The 19170-nt window shown below is 48.9% G+C and overlaps 4 long non-coding RNA genes across 4 annotated transcripts; all 4 read right to left on the bottom strand.

Moving 5' to 3' along the window:
- Positions 1-747: 747 nt before the first annotated feature.
- On the bottom strand, positions 748-3344 carry LOC141502142 (uncharacterized). The gene is made up of 3 exons (XR_012472423.1): positions 3124-3344; positions 993-1857; positions 748-794 (listed from the first exon to the last, which is right to left on the bottom strand). It is a non-coding gene; the product is annotated as an uncharacterized LOC141502142 (long non-coding RNA).
- Positions 3345-3698: 354 nt separating this feature from the next.
- On the bottom strand, positions 3699-5058 carry LOC141502141 (uncharacterized). Its single transcript, XR_012472422.1, has 3 exons — positions 4975-5058; positions 4689-4776; positions 3699-4082 (listed from the first exon to the last, which is right to left on the bottom strand). It is a non-coding gene; the product is annotated as an uncharacterized LOC141502141 (long non-coding RNA).
- Positions 5059-5370: 312 nt separating this feature from the next.
- On the bottom strand, positions 5371-9271 carry LOC141502190 (uncharacterized). Its single transcript, XR_012472441.1, has 4 exons — positions 8960-9271; positions 8674-8761; positions 7109-8067; positions 5371-5841 (listed from the first exon to the last, which is right to left on the bottom strand). It is a non-coding gene; the product is annotated as an uncharacterized LOC141502190 (long non-coding RNA).
- Positions 9272-9356: 85 nt separating this feature from the next.
- On the bottom strand, positions 9357-13794 carry LOC141501451 (uncharacterized). Its single transcript, XR_012472239.1, has 4 exons — positions 12945-13794; positions 12659-12746; positions 11094-12052; positions 9357-9827 (listed from the first exon to the last, which is right to left on the bottom strand). It is a non-coding gene; the product is annotated as an uncharacterized LOC141501451 (long non-coding RNA).
- Between the last annotated feature and the right edge of the window lie 5376 nt (positions 13795-19170).

Here is a 19170-nt window from a genome sequence, read left to right as displayed (position 1 = left end):
ACATCTGGATCCTTTCCACCCACTTGCAACAGGAGAACCCAGAGGTAGATCCTGATCTCTTTCCATCACCCAGAAGAAACCCACAGGCACAAGGCAGCACCTGAAGAAGGGAGAAGAAATGCTTCTGAGAGGGGACAAGAGCTCAAGGATAAGCCCAATGGATTCACATCAAAACTCTTCCCCAGTCCCCCTTCTCCCATTCACTGCATTGATGGCATTCCAGGCTCAGGACACTAACAGCACAATTGTCGTGCCAACAAGTCAGCCTGCGGTCGAACCTGCATTTGAAAAGTAATCCGCATTTCCAGATGAAGGATTCTAATAGGAAGCCTATTGTCAGTCAGCTAGAAAAAGTCAACTTCGATCTGCCAGAGGCATTCTGGGCCACCAACAAACACAATGCAGAAATTCCAGGGGACACATAGGGTTGACCACTGAGATGTCTGAGAGCCTGCTCAGCTCACCCTCTAAAGAGCAGGATGCTCTAAAACCCAGGTTGGGGAAAGCAATGCCCTATGGCTGAAGGCACAGGGAGCCAGATCAGATAAACTAGAAGCAAAGGAAGGATTTCAATCACCACTCTGTACCCAAGCTCTGACTTCTCTGCTCTCTTGAGGTTCTCCTCATCGACAGCCAGCTAGATTGAGTCAATGCTAGCATCTGACAAGTCACTAAAGTCTGAATTTCCATTCCATGGAATACTGACCTTCTTGAGGTCACAGCCTCCAATGGGAAATCCTGACCCAGGGTTCCGTGGAGAACCGTGCGAGCTCAGATTGATCAATGTGCCATTGCTAAAGGGCGAGAGGAAAGTAGTCTCTTGTACAATCATCAAAAAGAGTTGGTGGAATAGGAGAACATCCCTGCCATGGGTCTTTGAGCTCACAATGCTGACAGGGTGGCAACTAGAGCCAAGGAAGTAAAAGTGGCTTCGAGGAGGCGGGCGGACCCCTTGGGCAAGAGAACGATAACCTGCCAGTACCGTGACTTACCGGAGATGACCGTACGTGGCCGGAACCTGTTCTCGGGCAAGGCTTCTCCAAAGCAGCTGGGTGACATTCAGCATCCACCAAAACAACACACTAGACAGAAGCGAAGCCATATACAGTGCCCATCATTCTTTAAAGGCATGCCTGTAGTGGGAAGTTGAATAACGGATCATGGGGTAGAAGGAAGGCTGAAGCTGTAGTGCATGAAAGCCACGGGGACAAGGTGCACACACAAGCAGGGACGAGTACTCTGGTGGAAGGAAAGTGCTCCCTCCTCCTCACTAGTGCAAAGACTCTGCCATGCTCACGGATTGCTCCCATGCCTTACGGCAATCAAAGGAGGGGGGCGCAAGCTCTTTCCAAACTAAAAGATTCTCTCAGCTGTGGAAGACGGAGATTAGGATCCCCCGGCTGGCACGAATTTTTGCAGCAGCACCAGGAAGGAAGACGACGTAGAATAAAGGCCGCCAAACAGATGTTGTTTTCCCGATGTGACAGGATGACTCAAGATGCCGTTATGCCAAGCCCACTTCCTGGACTGGGATTTGGCTAACAGACATAACAAGGAAGAAGCCGATGGATGCAGAAGGAGGATGCCATCTGGGGTGGCAGAAATTGGGCTCCACGCACATTACGTGGGAGTAGCCATTCTGCCACAAGATTCATGAAATAGAGGCCCTTCGTTTTCCAGGGCTTGCACTGCTTTGGATTCCAGGGCAATCAAAGGTATCCATCTTAAAAATACTTTCCTCTGCCAAGGGAGGAAAAAAAGCCCCTGACACATGAGAAAGCTGGGCCGTCATCTCAAATACCTGCATGTATTCCCATGCCAAGGATGCTGTTGGCCTTGGCTAATTTGAATGCAGTTCTGAAAGGAGAAGACAAAGGCAGGAAAGGTTAGAGGGATGAAGGCAAAGCAAGTCGTATCATTCGGGGGGAAATGCATTTCAGAATATTTGGTTCATTTCTCTACATTTAGAGCGTGAGGCTCCACTGGAAAATCCCTATAGATTTAGGAACCACTTCAGTAAAGGAAAAGAAAGGCTTCTTGGAGCAAAGAAACCCCAAGGGTAATTTCTGTTTGGTTACAACTGATACCCTTCCCCAAGCCTCCTTTCCTTGATCCTATCCTTTTGACCTTTCCTTTTTCCATTCCTTTCTACTTTTCTCTTTTCCTTTCCCCCTTTCCTTTCCTTTCTTTTGTTTGCTTTCCTATCCTTTCCTTTCCCTTCCAACTTTCCTATGCGTCCCTTTCTCCTTTCCGTTCCAACTTTCTCATTTCCTATCCGTTCCCCTTGTCTTTCCTTCCTTCTCTTTCCTTTCCTTGAAGCTGGCCAGTTCCCTCTATCATTGACATTCTGACCTTTAAGCATTCCCCTATCATTACTCTAGCAAAAGAGGGCGGATGCCAACTCCTCTATCTTCTGATAATCCTACTGCTTCTTGCCAAAACCAATTCCCAAAGGTAGACTAAGCGAAGCCTACAGTACATACCTACCAAAGCAAAGGGGAAGCAGAGGCAACTTCCTCCGAGTCAGTGCATTACAATCACATCTTCAAGCAAACAAGATAAGGGGAACCCTACGGCTACCCACTGAGAAATATGAGATCTTCCCTGCCTGAGTGAGAACACTGGCCTTTCTGAAAAGGTGCCTAAGTGCAGGAGTGGGCCTGAACCCTAAAGGCACACAGAGCCAGAATGAGCAAAAAAGCCAAGGAAGGTCTCGAATCCAAATTCTGCCACCAAGATCTTTGACTTCTCGGCTTTGTCTGTGTCCTTATCATCACCCTCTAGTAACAGCCAAAGCGAGGATCCTACAAGGTTCTCAGATTACCAGGACAACTGACACTGATCTTGCTCCAGGAGGCAGGTTCCATGTGGAAATCACATCCCATGCCTCCCTTGAGGCACAGTTCGAAGGGAAGACCAAAATGGTCCCCTGCAGCATCGTGGAGAATGCCTCGGAAGGGACACTCCTCTCATGGCTTTGTGCCCTCCCTGTGTGAGAGGATTTCCAGTACAGCAAGGAAAGCTTAACTGGGATCTATGGGGGATGCCAACCCCGGCATCCGCACATGATGCTTCATGACCCACGGGGACCCTACGGAAAACTTGCCTAGAAGATCGACTTACTAGGGACTTGACGGCACAGGTTGGCATGTTATTTTCTGGCCATTGTTCTCCATGAACAAGGCACTTAGAATCCTTCTCAGTATGAGGGTCTCTAGAAAGAAAACACAAACACATGTCATATAATAATTGAAGGGCTGCCTCTATTACGAAGCTCAACACAGCAACCTGAGTCAGATTGCAGCCAATTTTTCTTTGGATATACAAAGGGAAACGGGAAAAGCACTGCACACTCATGGTTGACCACACTGGTCGGCCAGACGTGCTCACTCCTTGTAGCTAGTAGAAAGATCCTGCCTGGCCAAGGAATTGCTCTCATGGCTTGAGGCTATCAAAGGAGCGGTTGAATGTAGGAATTCTCTCAGATGAGCAAGACTGAGATGAGGATTGCTCAGATGACTGAGAATTGGGCAGAAGCACACCCACGGCAAGCACAGGTGAAGAGCGACAGGGTAGCACACCAAGACGCCGGATGACCCTCATCACGAGCCCACTTCGCGGGCTTAGTGGTACAAGGTGGTCGATGGCTGGCGGAGGATGCTAGCCTGAGTCGCAGAAAATGGGCATCAATCCCATTCTCCAGCGCAAGAGCAAGCCTGTATGCCAGAAGCTGCAGGACACAGTGGCCCTTCATATTACTGCCTGGTGCACACCAGGCCCATCCACGATTTCAACTTCCAAAACAACTTCTGAGAGCTGGGGGCCAACGGGCACACCCCAGGGAAGTAGCATGAATTCCCGTGCTGAGCAGGTTGTTGCTGGCCCAGGACAAACTAGGAGATACTGCAAGTAGAAGAAGACAAAGGAACAAACAAATAGGACCAGCCAGGGGCCAGCATTCCAGGGGAAAACATACTTGCCTACATCTGGATCCTTTCCACCCACTTGCAACAGGAGAACCCAGAGGTAGATCCTGATCTCTTTCCATCTCCCAGAAGGAACCCACAGGCACAAGGCAGCACCTGAAGAAGGGAGAAGAAATGCTTCTGAGAGGGGACAAGAGCTCAAGGATAAGCCCAATGGATTCACATCAAAACTCTTCCCCAGTCCCCCTTCTCCCATTCACTGCATTGATGGCATTCCAGGCTCAGGACACTAACAGCACAATTGTCGTGCCAACAAGTCAGCCTGCGGTCTAACCTGCATTTGAAAAGTAATCCGCATTTCCAGATGAAGGATTCTAATAGGAAGCCTATTGTCAGTCAGCTAGAAAAAGTCAACTTCGATCTGCCAGAGGCATTCTGGGCCACCAACAAACACAATGCAGAAATTCCAGGGGACACATAGGGTTGACCACTGAGATGTCTGAGAGCCTGCTCAGCTCACCCTCTAAAGAGCAGGACCCTCTAAAACCCAGGTTGGGGAAAGCAATGCCCTATGGCTGAAGGCACAGGGAGCCAGATCAGATAAACTAGAAGCAAAGGAAGGATTTCAATCACCACTCTGTACCCAAGCTCTGACTTCTCTGCTCTCTTGAGGTTCTCCTCATCGACAGCCAGCTAGATTGAGTCAATGCTAGCATCTGACAAGTCACTAAAGTCTGAATTTCCATTCCATGGAATACTTACCTTCTTGAGGTCACAGCCTCCAATGGGAAATCCTGACCCAGGGTTCCGTGGAGAACCGTGCGAGCTCAGATGGATCAATGTGCCATTGCTAAAGGGCGAGAGGAAAGTAGTCTCTTGCACAATCATCAAAAAGGGTTGGTGGAATAGGAGAACATCCCTGCCATGGGTCTTTGAGCTCACAATGCTGACAGGGTGGCAACTAGAGCCAAGGAAGTAAAAGTGGCTTCGAGGAGGCGGGCGGACCCCTTGGGCAAGAGAACGATAACCTGCCAGTACCGTGACTTACCGGAGATGACCGTACGTGGCCGGAACCTGTTCTCGGGCAAGGCTTCTTCAAAGCAGCTGGGTGACATTCAGCATCCACCAAAACAACACACTAGACAGAAGCGAAGCCATATACAGTGCCCATCATTCTTTAAAGGCATGCCTGTAGTGGGAATTTGAATAATGGATCATGGGGTAGAAGGAAGGCTGAAGCTGTAGTGCATGAAAGCCACGGGGACAAGGTGCACACACAAGCAGGGACGAGTACTCTGGTGGAACGAAAGTGCTCTCTCCTCCTCACTAGTGCAAAGACTCTGCCATGCTCACGGATTGCTCCCATGCCTTACAGCAATCAAAGGGGGGGGGGGCGCAAGCTCTTTCCAAACTAGAAGATTCTCTCAGCTGTGGAAGTCGGAGATTAGGATCCCCCAGCTGGCACGAATTTTTGCAGCAGCACCAGAAAGGAAGACGACGTAGAATAAAGGCCGCCAAACAGCTGTTGTTTTCCCGATATGACAGGATGACTCCAGATGCCGTTATTCCAAGCCCACTTCCTGGACTGGGATTTGGCTAACAGACATAACAAGGAAGAAGCCGATGGATGCAGAAGGAGGATGCCATCTGGGGTGGCAGAATTTGGGCTCCACGCACATTACGTGGGAGTAGCCATTCTGCCACAAGATTCATGAAATAGAGGCCCTTCGTTTTCCAGGGCTTGCACTGCTTTGGATTCCAGGGCAATCAAAGGTATCCATCTTAAAAATACTTTCCTCTGCCACGGGAGGAAAAAAAGCCCCTGACACATGAGAACGCTGGGCCGTCATCTCAAATACCTGCATGTATTCCCATGCCAAGGATGCTGTTGGCCTTGGCTAATTTGAATGCAGTTCTGAAAGGAGAAGACAAAGGCAGGAAAGGTTAGAGGGATGAAGGCAAAGCAAGTCGTATCATTCGGGGGGAAATGCATTTCAGAATATTTGGTTCATTTCTCTACATTTAGAGCGTGAGGCTCCACTGGAAAATCCCTATAGATTTAGGAACCACTTCAGTAAAGGAAAAGAAAGGCTTCTTGGAGCAAAGAAACCCCAAGGGTAATTTCTGGTTGGTTACAACTGATACCCTTCCCCAAGCCTCCTTTCCTTGATCCTATCCTTTTGACCTTTCCTTTTTCCATTCCTTTCTACTTTTCTCTTTTCCTTTCCCCCTTTCCTTTCCTTTCTTTTGTTTGCTTTCCTATCCTTTCCTTTCCCTTCCAACTTTCCTATGCGTCCCTTTCTCCTTTCCGTTCCAACTTTCTCATTTCCTATCCGTTCCCCTTGTCTTTCCTTCCTTCTCTTTCCTTTCCTTGAAGCTGGCCAGTTCCCTCTATCATTGACATTCTGACCTTTAAGCATTCCCCTATCATTACTCTAGCAAAAGAGGGCGGATGCCAACTCCTCTATCTTCTGATAATCCTACTGCTTCTTGCCAAAACCAATTCGCAAAAGGCAGACTAAGCGAAGCCTACAGTACATACCTACCAAAGCAAAGGGGAAGCAGAGGCACCTTCCTCCGAGTCAGTGCATTACAATCACATCTTCAAGCAAACAAGATAAGGGGAACCCTACGGCTACCCACTGAGAAATATGAGATCTTCCCTGCCTGAGTGAGAACACTGGCCTTTCTGAAAAGGTGCCTAAGTGCAGGAGTGGGCCTGAACCCTAAAGGCACACAGAGCCAGAATGAGCAAAAAAGCCAAGGAAGGTCTCGAATCCAAATTCTGCCACCAAGATCTTTGACTTCTCGGCTTTGTCTGTGTCCTTATCATCAACCTCTAGTAACAGCCAAAGCGAGGATCCTACAAGGTTCTCAGATTACCAGGACAACTGACACTGATCTTGCTCCAGGAGGCAGGTTTCATGTGGAAATCACATCCCATGCCTCCCTTGAGGCACAGTTCGAAGAGAAGACCAAAATGGTCCCCTGCAGCATCGTGGAGAATGCCTCGGAAGGGACACTCCTCTCATGGCTTTGTGCCCTCCCTGTGTGAGAGGATTTCCAGTACAGCAAGGAAAGCTTAACTGGGATCTATGGGGGATGCCAACCCCGGCATCCCCACATGATGCTTCATGACCCACGGGGGCCCTACGGAAAACTTGCCTAGAAGATCGACTTACTAGGGACTTGACGGCACAGGTTGGCATGTTATTTTCTGGCCATTGTTCTCCATGAACAAGGCACTTAGAATCCTTCTCAGTATGAGGGTCTCTAGAAAGAAAACACAAACACATGTCATATAATAATTGAAGGGCTGCCTCTATTACGAAGCTCAACACAGCAACCTGAGTCAGATTGCAGCCAATTTTTCTTTGGATATACAAAGGGAAACGGGAAAAGCACTGCACACTCATGGTTGACCACACTGGTCGGCCAGACGTGCTCACTCCTTGTAGCTAGTAGAAAGATCCTGCCTGGCCAAGGAATTGCTCTCATGGCTTGAGGCTATCAAAGGAGCGGTTGAATGTAGGAATTCTCTCAGATGAGCAAGACTGAGATGAGGATTGCTCAGATGACTGAGAATTGGGCAGAAGCACACCCACGGCAAGCACAGGTGAAGAGCGACAGGGTAGCACACCAAGACGCCGGATGACCCTCATCACGAGCCCACTTCGCGGGCTTAGTGGTACAAGGTGGTCGATGGCTGGAGGAGGATGCTAGCCTGAGTCGCAGAAAATGGGCATCAATCCCATTCTCCAGCGCAAGAGCAAGCCTGTATGCCAGAAGCTGCAGGACACAGTGGCCCTTCATATTACTGCCTGGTGCACACCAGGCCCATCCACGATTTCAACTTCCAAAACAACTTCTGAGAGCTGGGGGCCAACGGGCACACCCCAGGGAAGTAGCATGAATTCCCGTGCTGAGCAGGTTGTTGCTGGCCCAGGACAAACTAGGAGATACTGCAAGTAGAAGAAGACAAAGGAACAAACAAATAGGACCAGCCAGGGGCCAGCATTCCAGGGGAAAACATACTTGCCTACATCTGGATCCTTTCCACCCACTTGCAACAGGAGAACCCAGAGGTAGATCCTGATCTCTTTCCATCTCCCAGAAGGAACCCACAGGCACAAGGCAGCACCTGAAGAAGGGAGAAGAAATGCTTCTGAGAGGGGACAAGAGCTCAAGGATAAGCCCAATGGATTCACATCAAAACTCTTCCCCAGTCCCCCTTCTCCCATTCACTGCATTGATGGCATTCCAGGCTCAGGACACTAACAGCACAATTGTCGTGCCAACAAGTCAGCCTGCGGTCTAACCTGCATTTGAAAAGTAATCCGCATTTCCAGATGAAGGATTCTAATAGGAAGCCTATTGTCAGTCAGCTAGAAAAAGTCAACTTCGATCTGCCAGAGGCATTCTGGGCCACCAACAAACACAATGCAGAAATTCCAGGGGACACATAGGGTTGACCACTGAGATGTCTGAGAGCCTGCTCAGCTCACCCTCTAAAGAGCAGGATGCTCTAAAACCCAGGTTGGGGAAAGCAATGCCCTATGGCTGAAGGCACAGGGAGCCAGATCAGATAAACTAGAAGCAAAGGAAGGATTTCAATCACCACTCTGTACCCAAGCTCTGACTTCTCTGCTCTCTTGAGGTTCTCCTCATCGACAGCCAGCTAGATTGAGTCAATGCTAGCATCTGACAAGTCACTAAAGTCTGAATTTCCATTCCATGGAATACTTACCTTCTTGAGGTCACAGCCTCCAATGGGAAATCCTGACCCAGGGTTCCGTGGAGAACCGTGCGAGCTCAGATGGATCAATGTGCCATTGCTAAAGGGCGAGAGGAAAGTAGTCTCTTGCACAATCATCAAAAAGGGTTGGTGGAATAGGAGAACATCCCTGCCATGGGTCTTTGAGCTCACAATGCTGACAGGGTGGCAACTAGAGCCAAGGAAGTAAAAGTGGCTTCGAGGAGGCGGGCGGACCCCTTGGGCAAGAGAACGATAACCTGCCAGTACCGTGACTTACCGGAGATGACCGTACGTGGCCGGAACCTGTTCTCGGGCAAGGCTTCTTCAAAGCAGCTGGGTGACATTCAGCATCCACCAAAACAACACACTAGACAGAAGCGAAGCCATATACAGTGCCCATCATTCTTTAAAGGCATGCCTGTAGTGGGAATTTGAATAATGGATCATGGGGTAGAAGGAAGGCTGAAGCTGTAGTGCACGAAAGCCACGGGGACAAGGTGCACACACAAGCAGGGACGAGTACTCTGGTGGAACGAAAGTGCTCTCTCCTCCTCACTAGTGCAAAGACTCTGCCATGCTCACGGATTGCTCCCATGCCTTACAGCAATCAAAGGGGGGGGGGGGCGCAAGCTCTTTCCAAACTAGAAGATTCTCTCAGCTGTGGAAGTCGGAGATTAGGATCCCCCAGCTGGCACGAATTTTTGCAGCAGCACCAGAAAGGAAGACGACGTAGAATAAAGGCCGCCAAACAGCTGTTGTTTTCCCGATATGACAGGATGACTCCAGATGCCGTTATTCCAAGCCCACTTCCTGGACTGGGATTTGGCTAACAGACATAACAAGGAAGAAGCCGATGGATGCAGAAGGAGGATGCCATCTGGGGTGGCAGAATTTGGGCTCCACGCACATTACGTGGGAGTAGCCATTCTGCCACAAGATTCATGAAATAGAGGCCCTTCGTTTTCCAGGGCTTGCACTGCTTTGGATTCCAGGGCAATCAAAGGTATCCATCTTAAAAATACTTTCCTCTGCCACGGGAGGAAAAAAAGCCCCTGACACATGAGAACGCTGGGCCGTCATCTCAAATACCTGCATGTATTCCCATGCCAAGGATGCTGTTGGCCTTGGCTAATTTGAATGCAGTTCTGAAAGGAGAAGACAAAGGCAGGAAAGGTTAGAGGGATGAAGGCAAAGCAAGTCGTATCATTCGGGGGGAAATGCATTTCAGAATATTTGGTTCATTTCTCTACATTTAGAGCGTGAGGCTCCACTGGAAAATCCCTATAGATTTAGGAACCACTTCAGTAAAGGAAAAGAAAGGCTTCTTGGAGCAAAGAAACCCCAAGGGTAATTTCTGGTTGGTTACAACTGATACCCTTCCCCAAGCCTCCTTTCCTTGATCCTATCCTTTTGACCTTTCCTTTTTCCATTCCTTTCTACTTTTCTCTTTTCCTTTCCCCCTTTCCTTTCCTTTCTTTTGTTTGCTTTCCTATCCTTTCCTTTCCCTTCCAACTTTCCTATGCGTCCCTTTCTCCTTTCCGTTCCAACTTTCTCATTTCCTATCCGTTCCCCTTGTCTTTCCTTCCTTCTCTTTCCTTTCCTTGAAGCTGGCCAGTTCCCTCTATCATTGACATTCTGACCTTTAAGCATTCCCCTATCATTACTCTAGCAAAAGAGGGCGGATGCCAACTCCTCTATCTTCTGATAATCCTACTGCTTCTTGCCAAAACCAATTCGCAAAGGTAGACTAAGCGAAGCCTACAGTACATACCTACCAAAGCAAAGGGGAAGCAGAGGCAACTTCCTCCGAGTCAGTGCATTACAATCACATCTTCAAGCAAACAAGATAAGGGGAACCCTACGGCTACCCACTGAGAAATATGAGATCTTCCCTGCCTGAGTGAGAACACTGGCCTTTCTGAAAAGGTGCCTAAGTGCAGGAGTGGGCCTGAACCCTAAAGGCACACAGAGCCAGAATGAGCAAAAAAGCCAAGGAAGGTCTCGAATCCAAATTCTGCCACCAAGATCTTTGACTTCTCGGCTTTGTCTGTGTCCTTATCATCACCCTCTAGTAACAGCCAAAGCGAGGATCCTACAAGGTTCTCAGATTACCAGGACAACTGACACTGATCTTGCTCCAGGAGGCAGGTTCCATGTGGAAATCACATCCCATGCCTCCCTTGAGGCACAGTTCGAAGGGAAGACCAAAATGGTCCCCTGCAGCATCGTGGAGAATGCCTCGGAAGGGACACTCCTCTCATGGCTTTGTGCCCTCCCTGTGTGAGAGGATTTCCAGTACAGCAAGGAAAGCTTAACTGGGATCTATGGGGGATGCCAACCCCGGCATCCCCACATGATGCTTCATGACCCACGGGGGCCCTACGGAAAACTTGCCTAGAAGATCGACTTACTAGGGACTTGACGGCACAGGTTGGCATGTTATTTTCTGGCCATTGTTCTCCATGAACAAGGCACTTAGAATCCTTCTCAGTATGAGGGTCTCTAGAAAGAAAACACAAACACATGTCATATAATAATTGAAGGGCTGCCTCTATTACGAAGCTCAACACAGCAACCTGAGTCAGATTGCAGCCAATTTTTCTTTGGATATACAAAGGGAAACGGGAAAAGCACTGCACACTCATGGTTGACCACACTGGTCGGCCAGACGTGCTCACTCCTTGTAGCTAGTAGAAAGATCCTGCCTGGCCAAGGAATTGCTCTCATGGCTTGAGGCTATCAAAGGAGCGGTTGAATGTAGGAATTCTCTCAGATGAGCAAGACTGAGATGAGGATTGCTCAGATGACTGAGAATTGGGCAGAAGCACACCCACGGCAAGCACAGGTGAAGAGCGACAGGGTAGCACACCAAGACGCCGGATGACCCTCATCACGAGCCCACTTCGCGGGCTTAGTGGTACAAGGTGGTCGATGGCTGGAGGAGGATGCTAGCCTGAGTCGCAGAAAATGGGCATCAATCCCATTCTCCAGCGCAAGAGCAAGCCTGTATGCCAGAAGCTGCAGGACACAGTGGCCCTTCATATTACTGCCTGGTGCACACCAGGCCCATCCACGATTTCAACTTCCAAAACAACTTCTGAGAGCTGGGGGCCAACGGGCACACCCCAGGGAAGTAGCATGAATTCCCGTGCTGAGCAGGTTGTTGCTGGCCCAGGACAAACTAGGAGATACTGCAAGTAGAAGAAGACAAAGGAACAAACAAATAGGACCAGCCAGGGGCCAGCATTCCAGGGGAAAACATACTTGCCTACATCTGGATCCTTTCCACCCACTTGCAACAGGAGAACCCAGAGGTAGATCCTGATCTCTTTCCATCTCCCAGAAGGAACCCACAGGCACAAGGCAGCACCTGAAGAAGGGAGAAGAAATGCTTCTGAGAGGGGACAAGAGCTCAAGGATAAGCCCAATGGATTCACATCAAAACTCTTCCCCAGTCCCCCTTCTCCCATTCACTGCATTGATGGCATTCCAGGCTCAGGACACTAACAGCACAATTGTCGTGCCAACAAGTCAGCCTGCGGTCTAACCTGCATTTGAAAAGTAATCCGCATTTCCAGATGAAGGATTCTAATAGGAAGCCTATTGTCAGTCAGCTAGAAAAAGTCAACTTCGATCTGCCAGAGGCATTCTGGGCCACCAACAAACACAATGCAGAAATTCCAGGGGACACATAGGGTTGACCACTGAGATGTCTGAGAGCCTGCTCAGCTCACCCTCTAAAGAGCAGGACCCTCTAAAACCCAGGTTGGGGAAAGCAATGCCCTATGGCTGAAGGCACAGGGAGCCAGATCAGATAAACTAGAAGCAAAGGAAGGATTTCAATCACCACTCTGTACCCAAGCTCTGACTTCTCTGCTCTCTTGAGGTTCTCCTCATCGACAGCCAGCTAGATTGAGTCAATGCTAGCATCTGACAAGTCACTAAAGTCTGAATTTCCATTCCATGGAATACTTACCTTCTTGAGGTCACAGCCTCCAATGGGAAATCCTGACCCAGGGTTCCGTGGAGAACCGTGCGAGCTCAGATGGATCAATGTGCCATTGCTAAAGGGCGAGAGGAAAGTAGTCTCTTGCACAATCATCAAAAAGGGTTGGTGGAATAGGAGAACATCCCTGCCATGGGTCTTTGAGCTCACAATGCTGACAGGGTGGCAACTAGAGCCAAGGAAGTAAAAGTGGCTTCGAGGAGGCGGGCGGACCCCTTGGGCAAGAGAACGATAACCTGCCAGTACCGTGACTTACCGGAGATGACCGTACGTGGCCGGAACCTGTTCTCGGGCAAGGCTTCTTCAAAGCAGCTGGGTGACATTCAGCATCCACCAAAACAACACACTAGACAGAAGCGAAGCCATATACAGTGCCCATCATTCTTTAAAGGCATGCCTGTAGTGGGAATTTGAATAATGGATCATGGGGTAGAAGGAAGGCTGAAGCTGTAGTGCACGAAAGCCACGGGGACAAGGTGCACACACAAGCAGGGACGAGTACTCTGGTGGAACGAAAGTGCTCTCTCCTCCTCACTAGTGCAAAGACTCTGCCATGCTCACGGATTGCTCCCATGCCTTACAGCAATCAAAGGGGGGGGGGCGCAAGCTCTTTCCAAACTAGAAGATTCTCTCAGCTGTGGAAGTCGGAGATTAGGATCCCCCAGCTGGCACGAATTTTTGCAGCAGCACCAGAAAGGAAGACGACGTAGAATAAAGGCCGCCAAACAGCTGTTGTTTTCCCGATATGACAGGATGACTCCAGATGCCGTTATTCCAAGCCCACTTCCTGGACTGGGATTTGGCTAACAGACATAACAAGGAAGAAGCCGATGGATGCAGAAGGAGGATGCCATCTGGGGTGGCAGAATTTGGGCTCCACGCACATTACGTGGGAGTAGCCATTCTGCCACAAGATTCATGAAATAGAGGCCCTTCGTTTTCCAGGGCTTGCACTGCTTTGGATTCCAGGGCAATCAAAGGTATCCATCTTAAAAATACTTTCCTCTGCCACGGGAGGAAAAAAAGCCCCTGACACATGAGAACGCTGGGCCGTCATCTCAAATACCTGCATGTATTCCCATGCCAAGGATGCTGTTGGCCTTGGCTAATTTGAATGCAGTTCTGAAAGGAGAAGACAAAGGCAGGAAAGGTTAGAGGGATGAAGGCAAAGCAAGTCGTATCATTCGGGGGGAAATGCATTTCAGAATATTTGGTTCATTTCTCTACATTTAGAGCGTGAGGCTCCACTAGAAAATCCCTATAGATTTAGGAAACACTTCAGTAACGGAAAAGAAAGGCTTCGTGGAGCAAAGAAACCCCAAGGGTAATTTCTGTTTGGTTACAACTGATACCCTTCCCCAAGCCTCCTTTCCTTTATCCTATCCTTTTGACCTTTCCTTTTTCCATTCCTTTCTACTTTTCTCTTTTCCTTTCCCCCTTTCCTTTCCTTTCTTTTGTTTGCTTTCCTATCCTTTCCTTTCCCTTCCAACTTTCCTATGCGTCCCTTTCTCCTTTCCGTTCCAACTTTCTCATTTCCTATCCGTTCCCCTTGTCTTTCCTTCCTTCTCTTTCCTTTCCTTGAAGCTGGACAGTTCCCTCTATCATTGACATTCTGACCTTTAAGCATTCCCCTATCATTACTCTAGCAAAAGAGGGCAGATGCCAACTCCTCTATCTTCTGATAATCCTACTGCTTCTTGCCAAAACCAATTCCCAAAGGTAGACTAAGCGAAGCCTACAGTACATACCTACCAAAGCAAAGGGGAAGCAGAGGCAACTTCCTCCGAGTCAGTGCATTACAATCACATCTTCAAGCAAACAAGATAAGGGGAACCGTACGGCTACCCACTGAGAAATATGAGATCTTCCCTGCCTAAGTGAGAACACTGGCCTTTCTGAAAAGGTGCCTAAGTGCAGGAGTGGGCCTGAACCCTAAAGGCACACAGAGCCAGAATGAGCAAAAAAGCCAAGGAAGGTCTCGAATCCAAATTCTGCCACCAAGATCTTTGACTTCTCGGCTTTGTCTGTGTCCTTATCATCACCCTCTAGTAACAGCCAAAGCGAGGATCCTACAAGGTTCTCAGATTACCAGGACAACTGACACTGATCTTGCTCCAGGAGGCAGGTTCCATGTGGAAAACACATCCCATGCCTCACTTGAGGCACAGTTCGAAGGGAAGACCAAAATGGTCCCCTGCAGCATCGTGGAGAATGCCTCGGAAGGGACACTCCTCTCATGGCTTGTGCCCTCCCTGTGTGACAGGATTTCCAGTACAGCAAGGAAAGCTTAACTGGGATCTTATGGGGGATGCCAACCCCGGCATCCCCACATGATGCTTCATGACCCACGGGGGCCGTAAGGAAAACTTGCCTAGAAGATCGACTTACTAGAGACTTGACGGCACAGGTTGGAATGTTATTTTCTGGCCATTGTTCTCCATGAAGAAGGCACTTAGAATCCTTCTCAGTATGAGGGTATCTAGAAAGAAAACACAAACACATGTCATATAATAATTGAAGGGCTGCCTCTATTACGAAGCTCAACACAGCAACCTGAGTCAGATTGCAGCCAATTTTTCTTTGGATATACAAAGGGAAACGGGAAAAGCACTGCACACTCATGGTTGACCACACTGGTCGGCCAGACGTGCTCACTCCTTGTTGCTAGTAGAAAGATCCTGCCTGGCCAAGGAAGTGCTCTCATGGCTTGAGGCTATCAAAGGAGCGGTTGAATGTAGGAATTCTCTCAGATGAGCAAGACTGAGATGAGGATTGCTCAGATGACTGGGAATTGGGCAGAAGCACACCCATGGCAAGCACAGGTGAAGAGCGACAGGGTAGCACACCAAGACGCCGGATGGCCCTCATCACAAGCCCACTTCGCGGGCTTGGTGGTACAAGGTGGTCGATGGCTGGAGGAGGATGCTAGCCTGAGTCACAGAAAATGGGCATCAATCCCATTCTCCAGCGCAAGAGCAAGCCTGTATGCCAGAAGCTGCAGGACACAGTGGCCCTTCATATTACTGCCTGGTGCACACCAGGCCCATCCACGATTTCAACTTCCAAAACAACTTCTGAGAGCTGGGGGCCAACGGGCACACCCCAGGGAAGTAGCATGAATTCCCGTGCTGAGCAGGTTGTTGCTGGCCCAGGACAAACTAGGAGATACTGCAAGTAGAAGAAGACAAAGGAACAAACAAATAGGACCAGCCAGGGGCCAGCCTTCCAGGGGAAAACACATTTGCCTACATCTGGATCCTTTCCACCCACTTGCAACAGGAGAACCCAGAGGTAGATCCTGATCTCTTTCCATCTCCCAGAAGGAACCCACAGGCACAAGGCAGCACCTGAAGAAGGGAGAAGAAATGCTTCTGAGAGGGGACAAGAGCTCAAGGATAAGCCCAATGGATTCACATCAAAACTCTTCCCCAGTCCCCCTTCTCCCATTCACTTCATTGATGGCATTCCAGGCTCAGGACACTAACAGCACAATTGTACCAACAAGTCAGCCTGCGGTCTAACCTGCATTTGAAAAGTAATCCGCATTGCCACATGAAGGATTCTAATAGGAAGCCTATTGTCAGTCAGCTAGAAAAAGTCAACTTCGATCTGCCAGAGGCATTCTGGGCCACCAACAAACACAATGCAGAAATTCCAGGGGACACATAGGGTTGACCACTGAGATGTCTGAGAGCCTGCTCAGCTCACCCTCTACAGAGCAGGACCCTCTAAAACCCAGGTTGGGGAAAGCAATGCCCTATGGCTGAAGGCACAGGGAGCCAGATCAGATAAACTAGAAGCAAAGGAAGGATTTCAATCACCACTCTGTACCCAAGCTCTGACTTCTCTGCTCTCTTGAGGTTCTCCTCATCGACAGCCAGCTAGATTGAGTCAATGCTAGCATCTGACAAGTCACTAAAGTCTGAATTTCCATTCCATGGAATACTTACCTTCTTGAGGTCACAGCCTCCAATGGGAAATCCCGACCCAGGGTTCTGTGGAGAATCGTGTGAGCTCAATTTCATCAATGTGCCATTGCTAAAGGGTGAGAGGAAAGTAGTCTCTTGTACAATCATCCAAAAGGGTTAGAATGTGAGAACATCCCTGCTGTTGGCCTTTGAGCTCACAATGCTGACAGGGTGGCAACTAGAGCCAAGGAAGCTTGACAGTGCCTTCGAGGAGGCAGGCGGACCCCTTGGGTAAGAGAATGGTAACCTGCCAGTACCATGACTTACCGGAGATGACCGTATGTGGCCAGAACCTGTTCTCCGGCAAGGCTTCTCCAAAACAGCTGGGTGACATTCATCATACACCAAAACAAAACACTAGAGAGAAGCAAAGCCATATGCATTGCCCGTCAGTCTTTAAAGGCATGCCTGTAGTGGGAAGTTGAATAACGGATCATGGGGTAGAAGGAAGGCTGAAGCTGTAGTGCACAAAAGCCATGGGGAAAAGGTGCATACACAAGCAGGGACGAGTACTCTGGTGGAACGAAAGTGCTCTCTCCTCCTCACTAGTGGAAAGATTCTGCCGTGCTCACAGATTGCTCCCATGCCTTACGGCAATCAAAGGAGGAGGCACAAGCTCTTTCCAAACTAGAAGATTCTCCCAACTGTGGAAGACGGAGATTAGGATCCCCCGGCTGGCACGAATTTTTGCAGCAGCACCAGGAAAGACGACGACCTCGAATAAAGGCCGCCAAACAGATGTTGTTTTCCCGATAGGACAGGATGACTCCAGATGCCGTTATGCCAAGCCCACTTCCTAGATTGGGATTTGGCTAACAGACATAACAAGGAAGAAGCCGATGGATGCAGAAGGAGGATGCCATCTGGGGTGGCAGAAAGTGGGCTCCACACACTTTACGTGGGAGTAGCCATTCTGCCACAAGATTCATGAAATAGAGGCCCTTCGTTTCCAGGGCTTGCACTGTTTAGGATTCCAGGGCAATCAAAGGTATCCATCTTAAAAATACTTTCCTCTGTCACAGGAGGAAACAAAGCCCTTGACACATTAGAAAGCTGGGCCATCATCCCCACTTAGTGCATGTATTCCCATGCCAAGGATGCTGTTGGCCTTGGCTAATTTGAATGCAATTCTGAAAGGAGAAGACAAAGGCAGCAAAGGTTAGAGGGATGAAGGCAAAGCAAGTGGTATCATTTGGGTGAAAATGCATTTCAGAATATTTGGTTCATTTCTCCACATTTAGAGCGTGAGGCTCCACGGGAAAATCCCTCTAGATTTAGGAACCACTTCAGTAAAGGAAAAGAAAGGCTTTGCGGAGCAAAGAAACCCCAAGGGTAATTTCTGGTTGGTTACAACTGATACCCTTCCCCAAGCCTCCTTTCCTTTATCTTATCCTTTTGACCTTTCACTTTTCCATTCCTTTCTACTTTTCTCTTTTCCTTTCTCCCTTTCCTTTCCTTTCTTTTGTTTGCTTTCCTATCCTTTCCTTTCCCTTCCAACTTTCCTATGCGTCCCTTTCTCCTTTCCGTTCCAACTTTCTCATTTCCTATCCATTCCCCTTGTCTTTCCTTCCTTCTCTTTCCTTTCCTTGAAGCTGGCCAGTTCCCTTTATCATTGACATTCTGACCTTTAAGCATTCCCCTATCATTACTCTAGCAAAAGAGGGCTGAGGCCAACTCCTCTATCTTGTGATACTCGTACTGCTTCTTGCCAAATCCAATTCGTAAAGGCTGACTTAGCGAAGCCTACAGTACATACCTACCAAGGCAAAGGGGAAGCAGAGGCAACTTCTTCAGAGTCAGTGCATTACAATCACATCTTCAAGCAAACAAGATAAGGGGAACCCAACGGCTACCCACTGAGAAATATGAGATCTTCCCTGCCTGAGTGAGAACACTGGCCTTTCTGAAAAGGTGCCTAAGTGCAGGAGTGGGCCTGAACCCTAAAGGCACACAGAGCCAGAATGAGCAAAAAAGCCAAAGAAGGTCTCCAATGCAAATTCTGCCACCAAGATCTTTGACTTCTCTGCTTTGTCTGTGTCCTTATCATCACGCTCTAGTAACAGTCAATGTGAGGATCCTACAAGGTTCTCGGATTACCAGGACAACTGACACTGATCTTGCTCCAGAAGGTAGATTCCATGTGGAACTCACATCCCATGCCTCACTTGAGGCACAGTTCGAAGGGAAGACCGAAATGGTCCCCTGCAGCATCGTGGAGAATGCCTCGGAAGGGACACTGCTCTCATGGCTTTGTGCGCTCCCTGTGTGAGAGGATTTCCATTACAGCAAGGATAGTTTAACTGGGACCTGGTGGAAGATGACAACCCCTGCATCCCCACATGATGCTTCATGACCCACGGGACCCCCAAGGAAAACTTGCGTAGAAGATCGACTTACTAGAGACTTGACGGCACAGGTTGGGATGTTATTTTCTGGCCATTGTTCTCCATGAACAATGCACTTAGAATCATTCTCAGTATGAGGGCATCTAGAAAGAAAACACAAAGACATATC

The sequence above is a fragment of the Macrotis lagotis genome, chromosome X, assembly GCF_037893015.1.
Source record: "Macrotis lagotis isolate mMagLag1 chromosome X, bilby.v1.9.chrom.fasta, whole genome shotgun sequence".
In the NCBI taxonomy this organism is placed as follows: domain Eukaryota; kingdom Metazoa; phylum Chordata; class Mammalia; order Peramelemorphia; family Peramelidae; genus Macrotis; species Macrotis lagotis.
This window is presented reverse-complemented; position numbering and strand designations above follow the sequence as displayed.